Here is an 18,190-nt window from a genome sequence, read left to right as displayed (position 1 = left end):
CATTGTTTTAAAAAAGAACTGAAACAAATCAGCCATTGTTGCCTAGTCATTGTAGCCTGGTGTGTGGTCTGTCCTGAGCTTTTAGATATCTCTTTTGGAATAATTTTTCCTTTTGTGACTGCAGGCATTGCCCATCAGAGGTGCAGTTTGCCTTATGTCACAAGATGCTTATCTATAAACCCTAACCTTCAAGAAGTATAAAGAATCTTCTACTATCTTCCTATGTTTTGCCAAGATATAAATTATCCCTTTGTTTAATGTATCTATACTATATTATCTACCCACTGGTTTCTTAGTGGCATACACTGTTATCAGATTTCCTGTGGCAGTACCCTAGTACCTATCTTTAAATAAACTTCAGCTTACTTACTAGTAACCCGAAAACCTAGGAGTAGTATACTAACAATTCAGCTGTGCAAAACTGAAATGACAAAGTGTTTATTAGTGTGAGAAAAGTAAAAGTTGTTTACTTAATAAGGAAAGAAAAAATAAAACTGCTGAAGTGGCTAAGATGTACATTAAGTACAAATATATCTATAAAACTGTAAAATAAAAAGGATAAAATCTGAGCTATTTTTTTTACTGTTATTCTGAAAACTGTATGTTAATGACCAGAGTGCCTAAGTGATTAGTAAAGTGAAGCATTAATTTGGGTACATACATATAGGGAAAAGCAGATATGTAGGATTTTGTGTTATCTGAAGTTTCAACCATTTGTTTGGGTCAAAGAACACAGGCCTTTTAAATAAAGAGTAAGAATACTGTTACCCTTGCTACATATAAATAAGTTCACATACAATATAGTTGTATGGGAACTCCATCACAAGAAAGAGGAGCCACATTTTTAGAGGTTGAATAGAAAGTCTTTATTGAAAAGCCAGCAACCGCAGGTGGACTCTGGTCACAAAGACCTGCAGCCTCTTGAATACACTTAAAACTATTAGAAAAGTGAGCCTTGAGAGCAGAAAAGGAAAAACCAGAAAAAACAATACCACAAACTATATTAATTCCAATGTAGAGCTGAAATGGGACCAGAGGAGAGCCAGGAGACACAAGACACAAGATAGGAGGCATGTCATAATGGCACCTGAGCTGGTCTCAGCCTAAATAGCATCAGGGTCAGAGTTCAGGGACACAGGAAACTCAAGTTTCTGGAGTTAGAAGCACAGGACTGATAGGTCCAGTAACCTGTTGTCCAAGTCCCCACCCCTACTTCTAGGAATTCCGGCATACCCATTACCTTAGGGTGGAACTTCCATAACTCTACCATGAAGACAAGATGGTGCCAGTTAAACCTAATTCCCTATCCTCCACCACATAGCCAAGATGGCATCAATTAGACCCAGTCTCCTTACTTCAATATGTTTCCTATAGTTTAGTAACAGTATGAATATGATGAAGTGACCCCTTTCAGTACTGCAATCAAGACTTCACTGGTCTTGATGAATGACTTATAAGGATGGAAATGAAGTGTTAAACTTAATCATTTTACTGTCAGAGATCTATGTATCAATTGTTGGCAAAGAAACACATCCTCTGTAGAAGCCCACTATTACTTAATTAGCATTGGGATATTACAAGCACACATTTTCATTTCCTAATCATATTTCAGATGAATTATGAAACTAAAGAGAAGTCAAAGACGTAATGCCAGCCATGGATGCTACAAAATTAAGATGGGTTTGGCCATATATAACCAAGCAGCTAAACAGTCTCTGTGTTTAACTGAACTACATTTCTGTGTACTTGAAAATACAAATGATCCTGAACACCAAGGATCACAAAAGTAAATAGAGCATCTGTATTCCTTGTTGAAAATCTCATACTTGTGTCAAAAGAGTTATTTAATACTCTAAAAGAATGTAACATGAGCTCAGATTTAGTGGAGAGGGAGAGAAAGAGAAGTTATAGAATCAGTCATGCTAATTTCATTTTTGAATTTCAGATATTTTGAGTTTTCTGGTGGCATTGTTGAGAGCTCAGATAGGAAAATGAAAACAGAAAATAGGTGCAGGGTTTGGGTGGCATATCATTATGTCCTTAGGACATGACACTAATTAGAAAACACACACAAAAAAATGGAAGCTGTATTAACCTAAAATGCAGATTATGCTTCTTCAAGGTTTTTTTTAGTATAACTTCTATTTTAATATGTTTGTTTTTCTGATTAGCATATATTTTTAATATGAGAGGATTTCATTGCGATAGTTTTATTGATATATATGATGTACTGTGAACAGCACCCTCTTTGTTATATCCCCTCTCTCTCCTCACTTTCCTAAACAATGTTTAATTATGCTCTTTATATACCTATGAAATATGCTTCAACCTTCATTCATAAGTATCCTTGCTTTTGAATATTTTAACAAACCCCCATGCTTTCATTATAATATTTAAAAGTTTAGTAGGAATATTAAGTTAATACAATATTTAATAATAATAAATAAACACAAATTCTAACCCACTTTTATTTTTTGATGTCCATTAACAATTTCTTTCCTTTTCCCATCTCTATCAACTTTATAAACAGGGATCAAATGACAAATAGGTATAATCATAAGCCTAGAAATCTAGACATATTCTCAGATACACATCTTAATGATTGATTTTTCATCTTAAATACAGTTTTGTCACAGGGAGCCTTTGTTTTCAAGGTCTGATTCTTAGTCAATCTTTTGTATTTTTTATCCTCTCCTCACCATGTGGAGCCATCTCTCTGGAATTAAGCATTTTTGTTCATCTCAGTACTTCTTAATTGTAGCTCAATTATCTGTTTATTGAGGAACCTCAATATGTGTAAGCACGCTTAGAGTCTCTGGGAAAAAGAAGGATTGTTTAAATCTAGCAACTATTTTGAAATTGCCTATTTCATTCTAAAATTCAGATAGAGCTTAAATTCATTGCTATCACATAGACTTGCTCACATGTTGAACTACTGACATTTGGTGCTGGATAATTCCTTTCTTTTTCCTTTGAGTGACTGTCTTCCTGTTCATTGCAAGGTTTTTCACTGAATCCCTTTGAGACCTGTTATTCTACACTCTCCCCACCCCCCAAAAAAGAGACAAATAAAAGGGTTTCTTTTGAAACTGCTACTTATAATAACTAAAAGAGTCAAATGAATCAGGGGCTGGTCATCTTTCAGGAAATAAGAAGTATGGCTTACATAGAGCAGACCATAAAAGAAAGCTCCTCTTTCAACTTACTTAGTGATTGAGGAAGAATCCAGTGTATACAAAATCATGGCTACAAAGACAATACCTAGTGTTGCATACTTCACATATGATGGTGAATGTGTCTATACACGGAAATGGCCACAACAGTGGTGGTTCTCAGAAAAGGAGAGAGCCTGAGGAAATTCTATTGTCCCTTTAGGGTAGTTCCAGTTCTGTAAAGATGTTAATAAGTAGTAGTAAATGTTGTCCGTTCTGAGATTCTGAGATTCCAAGGAAATTGCACAGTGATTATATAGAAAATAGCTTAGAGAAGAGACATAAAATGAAGGCATTGACTCAAAGCTTTTCTCTTGCTTTTGAAGTAAAGTGGGGGTTCGCTACAATGAAATGGGGTCCCCCCCAAGGGAGGGAATTCCTGGTTCCCCCAAGAGTCCACCACACAGTCTCCAGCTACAAGATGACAAAAAGACGGATTTATTGGGGAGCAAAAAGTGAGCAAAAAGTGAACCCACCGGCCTTGGTTGCAGCCCAGACTTGGGAGCCGAAACTGCCGACCATGTGTGCAGGATCAGGGCCCAGACTTGGGAGCTGGAACCGCCCGCACATGTGCAGCTCAGACTCCGGAGCTGGAACCGCATGCCCATGTGGCCTTCCAGCCTGGTTATAAGGCAAACATCACAATCAAACTTGCCACATGCAGGTGGCCAATGAGGACACAACACTTACGGAGCATGCTAGGCCGCACACAGGTGGCAAATATAGTTATAGTTTGTCTCATAGTATCTATTTGAACCAACCTTTCATTCTAGTTAGAATTGGCACATGGGTTTGGTGGGGCTCACATGATGCAGGTGGATATGCCTACTCATAGGAGGGCATGGGTTTAACCTTGAACGTTGGTTGGGTGGTCAAGCAGTTTACACAATCTTATCACAGCGAAGGGGAACTTCCCTGGATAGGGTGGGGGAGATCTTAGTGAAGATGGAGTTGGCTTCTGCTCTAATCTGACCTGGAGTCAATCTGACACCCCTCCACAGTTAATGATGGCACTGGCCAGATCTGACCTCCCTATTACACTTTCTGTTCATTCACAGGCCCAGAAAAGGAATCTTTTACATTAACATTGCTTTACAAAGGTGGGTGGAATGGGAAATGTCAGAGAAAAATCTGAATAAAATCCTGACTTATTTTCAACATTAAATAATTTGCCATGTACTGTCATTTTTCTATAAAAACATCATGAGCAAAAGAAATTGCAGTGAAGTTATAATTTTACAAAATTTTGTTACTCTAGGTGATTCTAAATTGTAGCTGTCATTGTCATTACTTAATCTCTCTTCCATCACCCTCTCTTCAATCTCTTCCAACTCCCATTGGTCCCCTAGATATTTCCCCCAGCAAAAGGTCCCTGTTTTATATTCATTCCATGTTTGTTTAATATAAATTCTGCATATAAGAAAATATGCAACATTTATCTTTGTGAGACTGGCTTATTTCATTTAACATGATTGTTTACAGTTTCATCTACTTTCCTTCAAATGACATATAAAATAAATGAAATCCATTAAAAATGTAAATAGTCCATTAAAATGTAAAAAAAATAAAAAAGGAAGATAAGAAAGAGTAATAGATGGAATGGATTTCATTAAAATACAATAAATTCATGTATGAAAACATTGAATCTGTTTGCACAATGAGCATATGCTAACTTAAAAATTAGAGCAAGAAGCAAATTAAAAATTTCAGTCTTTTCTAAAATTAGTTACAAAGTATTAACTTTTTAAAAAAAGTCATTGGCATGTAGTTGGCATTAAGGGCTATTTTTTCCCACTTGAATTTTACATTTTGTCAGCAATAAAAAAAAGTCATTGGTATGTAGTTGGCACTAAGGGTCATTTTTTCCCACTTGAATTTTACATTTTGTCAGCAAATAGCATCTTTGCTAAATGTTCCTTAGTTAAATACATTTCTTTTATGTCTGTGCTCATTAGCTACAAGAATGGGATGGCTAGAGTTTAGTAAGAAGCTAATGGGATATCTCATTTTATGTGCAAAGATATTTATATTCTATAGTTGTCCAACAAATTTTACATTTACTTGATTATATACATCTCTTTTCAGTCTTTTACTGATATAATATTGAGGTTATTGTATCAGTGCAAAATTCTTCTGATATTTAAAATTAGAACTCATTTTTTAAATAAAGAGTATATAATTATAATAGTAGATTCAGAAGATATTTCAATTACATTTTATGAAGTATGATTTTTACTTGCATAAGATATTTTTATTGCTCCTTCAAACAGAAATATTATGTTCTAGACCCACATTAAACAAATAATAACTACTCATAAAAGTCATTACTATAATTTGATTGCAAGGACTGATTTGATGTAGTAAAGGTAACTAATTTTTACTTGAAAATTGAATTAAAAGTAAAAGAATAACACTAGAATGTGTTTTATTTTGTTTGTTTAGTAAAATAATACTTCCAAATGCTTTAGAAAATTAAGTGACTACATTAAAAACTAATGGGTCAGTTAAATAGTTCTGATGTTAGACATTAAACAATGCTAAAAAATTTTCTTGAAAGAGTTTTGCAATATACGTACAATGCAAGGAAGGCATAGGAGAACCATCAGCAAAAGTATCCCTGGGCCGAGCAATGTCAATAGTAGCCCCTTAACATTAGTCAAGGAAGGGATATAGTGTTGAAATTGTTCAAACAGTTCTTTTAAATGTTTTAACACTTGAATACCTGTTTCTTCATACCAAGCTTCAGATATGTTCACAAGAAGCATGACAAATGGAGGCTGCTTAATAACAATTATAGAATCAGTAAGACCACTGTACAAGCAATTTGTAAAAGAACAGTTAGTACAAGTAACATTGAAATACATGGCTCCTATAGAAATACTAAAAGGTCCATACATAATGGCATAAGGAGGTGCTACACAACTCATAATATTTTTTAAAAAGGAAGAAGTGGGCCAGGAGATATTATTTAGGCAGCCACTAACATCCAGACATGACATTGAGGGTGTCCATTCATCCACCACAGACCTAGGTTGTACTTGTTGGTGAGATTGGCTTCCGACCAGTCCATCAATTGATAATTAGTTCCTGAAATATTGGTTATGAAAGGATGTTCATGTCTACACTTTATGGGGTGCAGTTCTCCCGTGGATTCTACAATTTGAGAAAGATTGATGCAGCAAGGTATCAGGAAGGACGATGTAGAATTAGCATGTACAGGGAACCCAGTAGGCCATGAATTCATGCATATATTATACACTTGACTGTTATCAGGAATCCAAATTCAATGATTTATGGACTGCATTACAGTGCAGCCTGGAATATAACTGTTGGAGTCAGTTGTAAAACATAAAGGGGTTCCAATGCCAATAGCTGCAAAATCTCCCATTTTAACGTATATTGCAAAACTCTTTCATGAGTTTAGCCAGTCAGCTGCATAAGGTCAAGCTTCAAGTAAATGAATTTCCCCTGAGAGGAACTGCAGCCAGAGATGGATAAGAGGGGGTGTTGGTCTGACTAACCTAAGACAGGGCCTTCAGCTTCGCTCTGAAGAAGTTCCCAACCTAAGGGCCTTCAGCTTTGCTCTGAAGAAGTTCCCGATGACGGGGAAGGCAGACAAGATGACCCACCCAACCTAAGACAGGTGGATTCCCTTTTTTAAACAAAAACAGGGGAGATGTTGGGAGCCGAGCTGGCAGCAAAGTTCATCCTGACCTCTGGCTGTGTTGTATTCTCAAGGTTGTTCAAGGACATGGGTTACTGGAAAGACAGCACTAATCGGAAATGCTTTACTATATCCACAGGAGTCCATTCTTATGTTAACCAACCAGTTGCCATCGGATATTGCCAACTCCAAGCCTTTTTGTGTTCTTGAACTTTAGTAACCCTATGCTATTCCCTGGTTCCTAAACTGCATATAAGCTGGAAGTTAAGAATAAATGGGGCTGCAGTCTTGAGCAACAGTCTTGAGCTGCAGACCTCCCGGACCCCCCCCCCCCCGCCACCCTCCTCCCCCACAAGAAAAGAAATTTCTTAACTACTAATTTGACTTGCTTATAAGAAGCTCATTTATGGCAAGAGCAATGGCCAAAGGTCCCAAATTGGATGAAAGTTACAAGTATTAAAATAAGGATACTGGTTCAAGCTAGCACTGTTTTGGCAATGTAGTGGATAATAAGGGATTGGGTCTAACAGGCACCATATTTTCTTCTTGATGGTGGAAGGTAAAATCCCATCACTAGGTGATGGGTGTGTCTGAATTCCGAGAGGCAGAGGCAGGAACTTGGATAATAGTTACTAGACCTGCCAGAACAGTACCACGAACTGGTGAGACATTTTGAACTCTCTAGCTCTTGTTCACCCTGCCCCCTCACCATGACCCTGTTTAGGCCCCCAGAAGCTTAGCCACCATTCTGTGCCATGCCTCCTGTCTCCTGACTCTTCTCAGATCATCATAGCTCTTTACCAGCTCTCTTTTCTTCAGCTCTCTTTAAGAGCTTGATTAGGTTTGTATTTTAACTATAGAAAGTATATTTGAAGCTGCAAGGTTTTAAGGATAGGTATCCACACACAGTTACTGGCTTTCTAATAAAGACTCCTGATTCAATCTCTCAAAATGTGGCTTCTCGGGGCTGGGGATATAGCCTAGTGGCAAGAGTGCCTGCCTCGGATACACGAGGCCCTAGGTTCGATTCCCCAGCACCACATATACAGAAAACGGCCAGAAGCGGCGCTGTGGCTCAAGTGGCAGAGTGCTAGCCTTGAGCGGGAAGAAGCCAGGGACAGTGCTTAGGCCCTGAGTCCAAGGCCCAGGACTGGCAAAAAAAAAAAAAAAAAAATGTGGCTTCTCTGTGTCTCACATTCAAATTCCTGTATGAGTACTAAAAATGATAGTTTTGCATATGTTCCAATATATAAGTTAAAATATTATTTTTTCTTCCATATTTCATGAAATAAATTTATTAAGGTTTACCTTTACATCTTAATATCCATGACTTTGTTATACTGAGGGTCCTGGAAATGTTTTTAAGAATAATATCAGTTTCCTTTTAATCTAAATTGTTAAAGATACAGACCTGTTTGCATTTTTTTTCTTATGCTCTCACTGTATATTTATGTCAGGTCACAAATATTTTTATTCACATACCACCAGAACTGTATGTCTCTGTGGTCTGTGTTTGTGTCTACACACATATACATATATGTGTATACACACATGTATACATATATATGTTTATATACATATGTATACATATATGTGTGGGGGGGGGCATATATACAATTTTGCCTCCCCTCAACTCCACCCTAGTTCCACCATAAACTCAAATTCCTTAGTAAATCTTTTTAAAAATGCCTCAAGCTGGCATGAAAACTTATTCTATTGCTTTGATAGGGCAGTTCAAGGCCTATTGCCAACTAAGTACAGTAGCTGTTAAGAAAATGGAGGAGTTGGGCTGGGGATATGGCCTAGTGGCAAGAGTGCTTGCCTCATATACATGAGGCCCTGGGTTCGATTCCCCAGCACCACATATACAGAAAATGGCCAGAAGTGGCGCTGTGGCTCAAGTGGCAGAGTGCTAGCCTTGAGCAAGAAGAAGCCAGGGACAGTGCTCAGGCCCTGAGTCCAAGCCCCAGGACTGGCCAAAAAAAAAAAAAAAAAGAAAGAAAATGGAGGAGAAAGGAACAGGCTGGACTAAATCTCAACATGTGAGGACTTTATTGAGGCACAGTGAGTTGGGGGTGGGGAGTAACAACTTTCTGAAGGGAATATAGGTTTTGCAAGGAGGTAGCATTGGAGTTCACTTTTATATGGTCTGAGCAAGGAGACAGAGGTTATCCAAAGGCTATTAGGGCTGAGGGAGGCAGGGACTTTTGGTTAGGAATGTTTACCACCAGGCTTAGGCCAGATTTTCCTGTGTGTAGCACACATGTCTTTGTATACATAGTGTTTTGCCTGACGTCTATATATACCTGGGATAATAGGGCAGGGGTCATTCCTTCAGTGACCAAAACTCCTAGGCAAGATGAGGTGATAGTCCACCTCCTGAACCTTTTTCACTCAAGTGTACAGCCACTACCTATGCTGCAAGAGAAATACCAGAGCCAGGAAAAGTTTCTGGGATTAAACTCACCAAAGAAAGATGAACAACAGGCTATGCATTTGTCTTAACATTCATATTTGTGATTAGCAGCATTGATCATAACAATGTGACATACAATAAAAACAGACTTTTTTCTGACATATTGGAAATTGAATGTGGGGGGCCTCACAAATGCAATTCAAGCACCCTACCACTGAGCTATATTCTCAGTTTCAAGTATTACTAGTACTTTATGATCAATACTATTGCTATTATACATTAAAATTTTTCCATTTAATAATATCTATGAGGAAGGCAAATTCCAGGAAAATAAGACTATGCATGTAGAAAGTAAACAGAAAAATTGAAACAGTGTTTTACTATTCTCTTGATCTTAGTTCTTTAAAGAAAGCAACTCAGGTTTCACTCATGAGAAAAGCAGGAGCAGCTGACAAGCCATCACAAACCTAAAGCTGTCACAGGATAAGACTTGGGATTGTTGCCTAAAGGCTAGGTTGATGTAATGGCAAGGTAGAAAACACAGACAATAGACATTTATATTAGGAACAAAGAAGACACTGTACCAGCATATTGTGCTTGCAAAGAAGATGCACTTGTTCAGTCGCCTGATAACTGTGAATAAAAATTCAATGCAAATAAAAATATCTTAAGGGTGTTATGTTGAAACTACGGTAGCCTGTGTCTTGTTCTTTGTCTTTGCAGAGCAGTCCACTTCTGGCACCATGTAGAAACAATAGAAAATATGCATTCATGGTATGCATGCGTGCATGTGTGTGTGTGTGTGTGTGTGTGTGTGAGAGAGAGAGAGAGAGATCATGCATACTACTTAGAGAAGTAAATGTGTAAAGAAGTAAAAGTAAATGGCTAACCTATTTAAAAATGTATATAAAACATGTTTTGTAAATTTCCTTGAGCTAACATATTTGTGGGCTGTGTTTTGGGGGTATAATATTTTCACGTTTTATTAGTGAATACAGAATTCCAAATGATTAAAAATAACTGGGCTGAAGATTTCCTAGATTTTTTTTTAATCTATGGTCTTTAAGCTGTGTTTCCAAATTTAGTTATACCTAGTTCTAGGACTCATCAGTAAATAGTATAATGAAATGGAAACAAATTTCTCATTTGCATTTATGTGCAAGACTAGGGCTTAAATTCAAGGCATAGGAGCTACCCCTGAGGTTTTTTTTTTTGCTCAGGCCTACTGCTCACTTGAGCTACAGCTCCATTTCTGGCTTTTTGGTGGTTAACTAGAGATAAGAATCTCATGGATGTTCCTGCCCAGGCTAGCTTTGGACTATTATCCTCAGATCTCAGCCTCCTGAGTAGCTAGATGATAGATGTGAGCCACTGGTATGGGCATCTCATTTGTCTTTTTAAAAAGCCTATAAAATGCTAGTACCATCCTCACAGACAGAACAATGCAGCCACGAAGCCCAGGACTAGTAAGAACTACAGACAGAGCTCAAATGCAAATTTTTGCTTACAAATACTATATTCAGTTTCTGAAATTGCTATAGTAGGTCCCATGTTCAAACTTCAGGCTTTCACATTTCAGGTCCAACAACTTAATCTCTACTCCAAATAAAAAGACATAATGAAGAATGGAGGTGTCTTTAAACAGCATAGACAGCCATAGGAAGAGGCAAATAAATCACTTCAGCCCATCTTCAGCCATCTTTTGAATATAGGACTCAGATTTAAATAGAGTATTAGGGCAGAAGACAAAATGTATGTATAACTAGTAGTCCTGAGCAAACTATGGCTTCACCACCGTGAACAGATTCTGGAAAAGTTGTTATTGTGTTCATCACTTGGAAGTTGCAATCAGGTCAGATTTTAAAAGTCACTGTTGGCAGGTGGGTGATATGTCCGGAGATAAATTTTCTGTTTCTTTTGGAGTACACTTTCTTTCATCCCTCCTTGTAAAGATGATATCCCTGTTATGTTCTTTTTGGTTTCCAAGGTAGTTACAAGTGATTACAGAGAGAACAGCTAAAACAAATAACAAGCAAACCAGAAGACAAAAACTGGAGGCAGAGATGCCAATCTGTTTCTCCTGCATAATTCACTCATTGGCCCAAGTAAGGAGTCAATGCTGTTAGGGAAAAGCAGCTTTAAATACCTATTACCTTTCCTGTGCAATCATTTCTCTAGAGAAAACCATAATAACTAATGTTGCATTTAGCATTCTCAAAGTAAAATCATTACCTTCTCATATACATTTTTGAAAAAAAGTTCTGCTAACTAAGAAGTATTTTTATACTCCATCAGATTTCTTTGTTCTTCACGAATGAAGAAATTTTTTTGCTAAGTTAATTGACCTACTAAGGTTGAAAAGAAAGCAAATGCATTGCCCAGATTCTTTACTCCTGGAAGTGCTGTTCTTTTCAACATGCCATGCTGCTTACCTGGATGTAAGCCTTAATTACTGGAAATAATATAATAAAATAATTATGAAAAGAACAAACATAGATTTTTGTGGATGTATGGATGCCGAGCCTCCCATTAAAATTCTGAAGTAAAATTTATCTTATTATTACTATTATGACTTGTAGGCTTAGGGATGGAATACATGGCCTTATGTAGGCTAGGCAAGTATTCTGCTACCATACCCCACCCATCCTTGTAATGAATTTTAATTCTAAAACCTAAGCCTAGACAGAAGAAAGGCTCTTTAGTGTCATTTTGTAGGGAAATGTGTAAAACCACTTTGTGACCATCTCCACTCTAAAAAGACTAATGTTCTTTTAAAGTTTTGTAATTGACAAAAAGTATACACATTTTTGATATACAGTATGGTGTGTTGACATGTTTATGTAGACATTGTGAAATTATTAAATCAAGCCAGATAAAATATCTATCTCCTCACCTACTTACATTTTATGATGAAATATTTGAAAACTACTGTCTTAGCAATTGTCAAGTGTAATTTTTTCCTCTCAAGACTGATGCTGTTAAATGTCTTTCATTTTATTAGGTTAATCACGTGCCATTTGTATTGCTATATTTTATATTCATGCTTTGTTTTGTATTACATTTCCTTTCCTCACAGAAAACTTCAGTAGGTTTCATTATTCAGGCTACTGCCTTTCTAAATACTTAAAGTTCCCTCTCTTTCTCTGTCTCATCAGCAGATGTGAAAAGAGGCCACTCTAGGCTACAGTACAAGCAGCACTTTGCAAAGTACTTCAAATCTAAATCATTTTCTCTATAATAGGAGAAAGGTCATTTTATAAAAATGAGGTTTTCAATAGAGGAATGACAGAAAATCCATTCCTTTCTGTTAACTACTAACAACAAACATTAAATAGGAAAAGAAAGAAAATATTTTTAGTTATATGGCTGGTATTTCCTGAAGATGTAAGATAAAATAATTGATATCCAATTTATAAATGTGATTCGATAAATTGTTCAGAAAATTGTTCTATGGATATTACTAGATACGATCTGAAAAAAAGTTGCAATAATAAAGTTAAAGAGGTTTATCAACAGCATTGGTTCTTGGCGTCCTTAGGAAGTTCTGAAATAACTCTGATTCTGAACCAAACCCCACTTTTCCCCAGGAAGCCTGTTTATCAAACAAAGCCTTCCTTAATTAGTGCTATCTCAGGCCTACAAATAGACTTTACTGGTAAGAATAAGAACTGTGACCTAGGGTGATTAAATTGATAGTATTTATGTATTCATTTTGTAGATTCTCTGATAGTTCTTGAATTTCAGATGTCATGGTTTTAACAAAAAAGTAATGAAAATGATATATTTTGTCTCTAAAAACTTTATCAGTTAGATTCATGCTATGACACTTCAATAGTCAACAATCAGATGTAAGATTTTGAAATTCAGGGGGTTGGGAAGATCTTGAAATTTAGAAGGAGTAAGTCTTTTCCTTGTTATATGTAGGCCAGTGTGTCCAAGAAAAATGGATTTATGCAGCTTTCAATTACTTACTCTTTCCTTGATTGTCCCTGAGAACCTATTATAGCCTGTTTGTGGTTTTTTTTTTTTAATGATAAAGGTGATATACAGAGGAGTTACAGTTACATAAGACAACTAATGAGTACATTTCTTTTTGAAGTGCCACCTCCTTGCTTTCTCCTAGTTTTCCCCCTTCTGACCCTCCCTCTCCCCACAAGTTACATAGTTCATTTCCGACATAGTGTCCTGTAGCCCTACCACCCAATAGTATGAGTGTCTTCTTTTCCATACTCAGCCAGCTCTGAAACGTTGTGCTTCTCAAAAAGCTACCATCCTTAATTTCCACATTTCACCCCAAATATTTACTATCTTTTAAAATTTAAAACTCAAATCTATATTAAATTGAACATATTACTTTTTTCCTGGTCTTCTAATATTTGAAGAATCCCTTGGAAATTTACTGAGTGTTTATCACTTGTCATATACTGTGCTAGGCACTCAAAGTCAACTGTTACGTATCCTAAATATCTAGAAGCAAGTGCCCAAACTAGGGAAATTTTATCTATACCTATCTATGTCTATATCAATGTCTGCATCTTATATGTGTATGTGTATATATGTATGTATATATATATTAATCTGTGTATCTGTCTGTCTGTTTATCTATCTCTCTCTATATGTATGTATCTATCTAGATAGACAGATAGCTATCTACCTATCTATCCACCTATCTACCTTATTACAAAACATTCCCTAAGAGAATTACTATGGAATATGATAGGATATTACAAGAAGAAAATGCTTGTCAGTGCTCTACTCTTACATGGCAAGAGAAAAGATATTCCAGGCATATAAGGCCCCACAAGTAATTTACAAGTGGTAAATACTTGGTATTTACCAAGACAGAAAAGTAGACAGTGAAGACAATCTAGATAGAAAGCAGAATGCCACAACCTTCTGCTAAATGTGTGTGTGTGTGTGTGTATGTGTGTGTGTGTACAATTTTTAGAGAAGAATTTCAATGTAAACTGATTCCATTTTACAATAAAAACACACAATTGTTTAGTCTGAGCCAAGTATGAGGAGCCATGGACAGATGATTTGTTTCCTTGAATATTGTGTATCAAAGTAAAAGTGATTACTGGAACTTGCAGAGCAAAGAACAACGGGAGTCATAAATCAATGTATTAAACAAATACATCAGTGGGTATGTATAAGGAGGTGGGCTACAGCTAAGTCGGGACTATTTTTTCTTTTGTATAGGTTTCACATGTTCTAGCATTCTTAATTTAGGGGTTCGTGGGAGTTAATGGTTTGCTACATGTTACAATGCATTCTGAATGTTTTGCATAATAGTCAAGAGATTGTTAGGTTAGATACAAAGGCTAAAAATAAGTGACTATTTTTCTAATAGGCATAAATAGTCTGAAATAATTTTGACTCTAAACATACAACATTCCATGTGTCTAGGATATTCTACTCAGCCAACATTAGGCTGTAGGATCTCGGATCCAGATATAGCCTCTTCAGAGGACTTCAGCTTGATAGGACAAAATAAAAGAGTTTGTTTATTGTCTTAAATGGTATGTTAACCAACTTAGAGGTTATCCTGTTACTACAACAGTATAGGTTTTTTTTTTTTTTTTTTTTTTTTTTTTTTTTTTTTTTTGGCCAGTCCTGGGCCTTGGACTCAGGGCCTGAGCACTGTCCCTGGCTTCTTCCGGCTCAAGGCTAGCACTCTGCCACTTGAGCCACAGCGCCGCTTCTGGCCGTTTTCTGTATATGTGGTGCTGGGGAATCGAACCTAGGGCCTCGTGTATCCGTGGCAGGCACTCTTGCAACTAGGCTATATCCCCAGCCCCAACAGTGTAGGTTTTAAACTGGGATTGGAATAAAGGATTGAACTTTAAGAAATTGGCAATGAGAGCAAATAGAAGATAGATTGAAAGCAGATAAAGCAAGTCAGGCATACCAAATGCAGAAACTTATCAAATTAAAATGAATGATTTTGGGAGTTCCAACTGAATCTGGAATGCTAGCAAAAAGAGAGAGCAAAACAAAAGTGGTTAAGGTGAACATAGTACTAGTTATCTAGAGAACCTACGGGTGATGTTACATTGCCTGGACTGACCAGTCTAACTTGCTTCTCAACCACATGTTAAGTGTCAACAAACTTGATTTGCTAAACAAATTCAGCAACTCCAACATGAATGTTTTATCATATCAAACTTGCATCTTTTTTTTTGAGGTTGGGTCTCCTCTGAATCAAGGCTTTTATTTTCAATTCCTACAGAGTGATCATGTGCCTTACCATTCCAAGTAGCTGGGTCTACTAGCATGTACACAAATAAAATTATACTTTTTTTTTCTCAAATTTTTATTATCAAACTGATGTACAGAGACGTTACAGTATCATACGTTGGGCATTGGATACATTTCTTGTACTGTTTGTTGCCTTGTCCCTCATAAAATTATACTTTTTATTCATCCTCTTCTCCTACAAGTTTGTTGTGATCCTTTGTTTTTTAACTTCACTGAAATCAAGTTTTATGTGCTGTGGACTGGAAACATACTTCTAGGAGGAATCTATTCCTCTCGGAGTCTATTCTCTCAATCACAACTTAAGCATGTTTCCTCTGTTGTTTAGTCCTTTACTTTTTAATTGGTGAATAATCATATGTCAGAAGAGTTATAGTTGATATAACCTATTATGTATTATATCTATTATCTCTATAATCAATTAATGAAATAACATAAAGAAGTAAATAAATCTTCAGTTATTTGCTCTTCTCAAGAATAAATTCATGGGCTGGCATTTACCTGTAATCACAGCTACTTTGGAGGCAGATGTAGGAGAATTTCAGCTGTTTAAGGCCAACTGGAAAACATAAAGTAAAATAAAATAAAATAAAACAAAATGACTGGAGGTTTGACTCATGTTGTAAAGCACTTACCTAGTAAGCTTAAATACCTGAGTTCATCCACAAACTGTAGGGGGAAAATAATGCATTTCTTCTACCACCTTTACATCACTCTAAATCTTGACTCCTGAGTCTGGATATTGTAGCATTTATAACTTCTGAAATATCTCAATGTGCAAAGAAAGTAATCCAAGCAAAGCAGAGGTTTATACTGATGTTTAAAGAATGATATCAGTACATGCTAACAGTACTTAGTGATGGTATATGTAACTCAGTACCCAAATAATATTTAAACTTATAAAAATGTGATATGCCAATCATCATTATTCATTCACAGATATATTCACTAAATATGAGTCTTTCCAGTGATACATTAGTTAAGTAAATATCTGTTATGTGCCAATATATTAATTATAAATTTCAGTACATAATGAAAAATGGAATCATTATTTCTTCTCAAGGGTAAATATTTTGAGTTGTAAACATGAATATTATAGAAATATAACATATAGCAAATTTGCATATTTATTCTTTGAAATGATAAACTGATAAAACAAATATATAAAGTCATATTTTATACTAAATTCAACAGATTATTTAATTTCCTATGAACTAAACAGCTTAGGCTCTTACTACTGGAATAAATTTACATTTAAGTTCAACATCATATAAAATAAATCTACTTTAAAAATAATTTCTCATATGAATAGTTAATATAAATGCTAAAAATTTAAAAACATAAGTGAGAGCAATCTGCTAGTTTTTTGTGAGAATTCTGTTTAATGAATTGTTTGATAGAGCTTAAATTTCCTGTCAGATGAAAAATTCATAGTATAAAAATATTTCTAACATATATGAGCTCATCTACGTTTGTTTTTATCATGTTAATTCAAAAATATGCAGAAATGATTTTGGAAGCGATTAAACATTTCTTGATTGAAATATTGACAGCTCAGAATAGTGTTTCTAGACTTAAGAGAAAAAATGTCAAGCTGAATTTTTTTCGTCTAATTAAAATCCATGAGTTGGGTCAATGAAAGAGAAGTGAGTGAAGTGAGAGACATGCACATGAAAGAGGAAGAGGAAATAAATGAATGTCAGAGTTATTTTTATACAGGAAACTCTGGGGAGAATGAAATAAACAGAATTAAAACAAGAGGAGGAAAAATAAATAGTTGAGTAAAAGAGGAAAGGGAGAACTGTCAAAAAATGGGAGAGACTGCATGAGTACAGAGAGAGTTACCATTAGCTGCGCACTTCACAGAAATGACCAACTCTTTCTTCCAACAGTATACCACTGTCAGTATAGTATACCACTCTCTCTGACAGCAAGATTTGGTGCTGTTCTCAAGCTTGCAGAAGTGCCTACCAAGCAGAGGAAAATAGATTGCTAGTACAGAAACATGGATGCTCTGTTGTCTTTTCACAAGCAAGACTCCTATTCCTGGTAATGGACTAGGTAAGGCCTGTCTTAAAGAATCATTGGGTTTATCCCCAATTAGTTCACTTATTGTGGAAATGTACATGTCATATGCCAGCACAGCTTTGGTACTTATTTAGTATTCATTTATGACAAAGTTTTCTCTGTTGAATGAAGAGAACTATGGAATTCTAATTAATTCTGTTCTCTCAGTGCATGGAAACTAAGAAAGGAAAATAACACAAAACTTAAAATTAAGATACTGGATTAAGTAGAACTCTATTGTTTTCTAATTGTGTGATCTTTCAATGTCATTTGACTCATATTTTAAATGGAAAAATAAAGTCTACCTCAAAAATAAGATAGGATCTGTGCACATCCAGTAGGACTTTGTTATACAAATGAAACCTGGTATCTTTACTTCCATACCATTTAAGGCATTATTAGGCCAAATATTAAATGCATGTTGAAGGATGCTTCAACCTGAGCTCTGAAGGTATGTGAAAATGTATGTCTAAATTCCTACTTCATTGAAAATGAGAATTTATTGAAATGAGGGCAAGAACAAAACATCCCATGAGGACAGATAATAGAAATTTAAAATTTTAACTTGATTTT

Source organism: Perognathus longimembris, chromosome 5, assembly GCF_023159225.1.
Source record: "Perognathus longimembris pacificus isolate PPM17 chromosome 5, ASM2315922v1, whole genome shotgun sequence".
Lineage (NCBI taxonomy): Eukaryota > Metazoa > Chordata > Mammalia > Rodentia > Heteromyidae > Perognathus > Perognathus longimembris.
The sequence above is the reverse complement of the archived record's forward strand: the minus strand, read 5'-3'. Positions refer to the sequence as shown.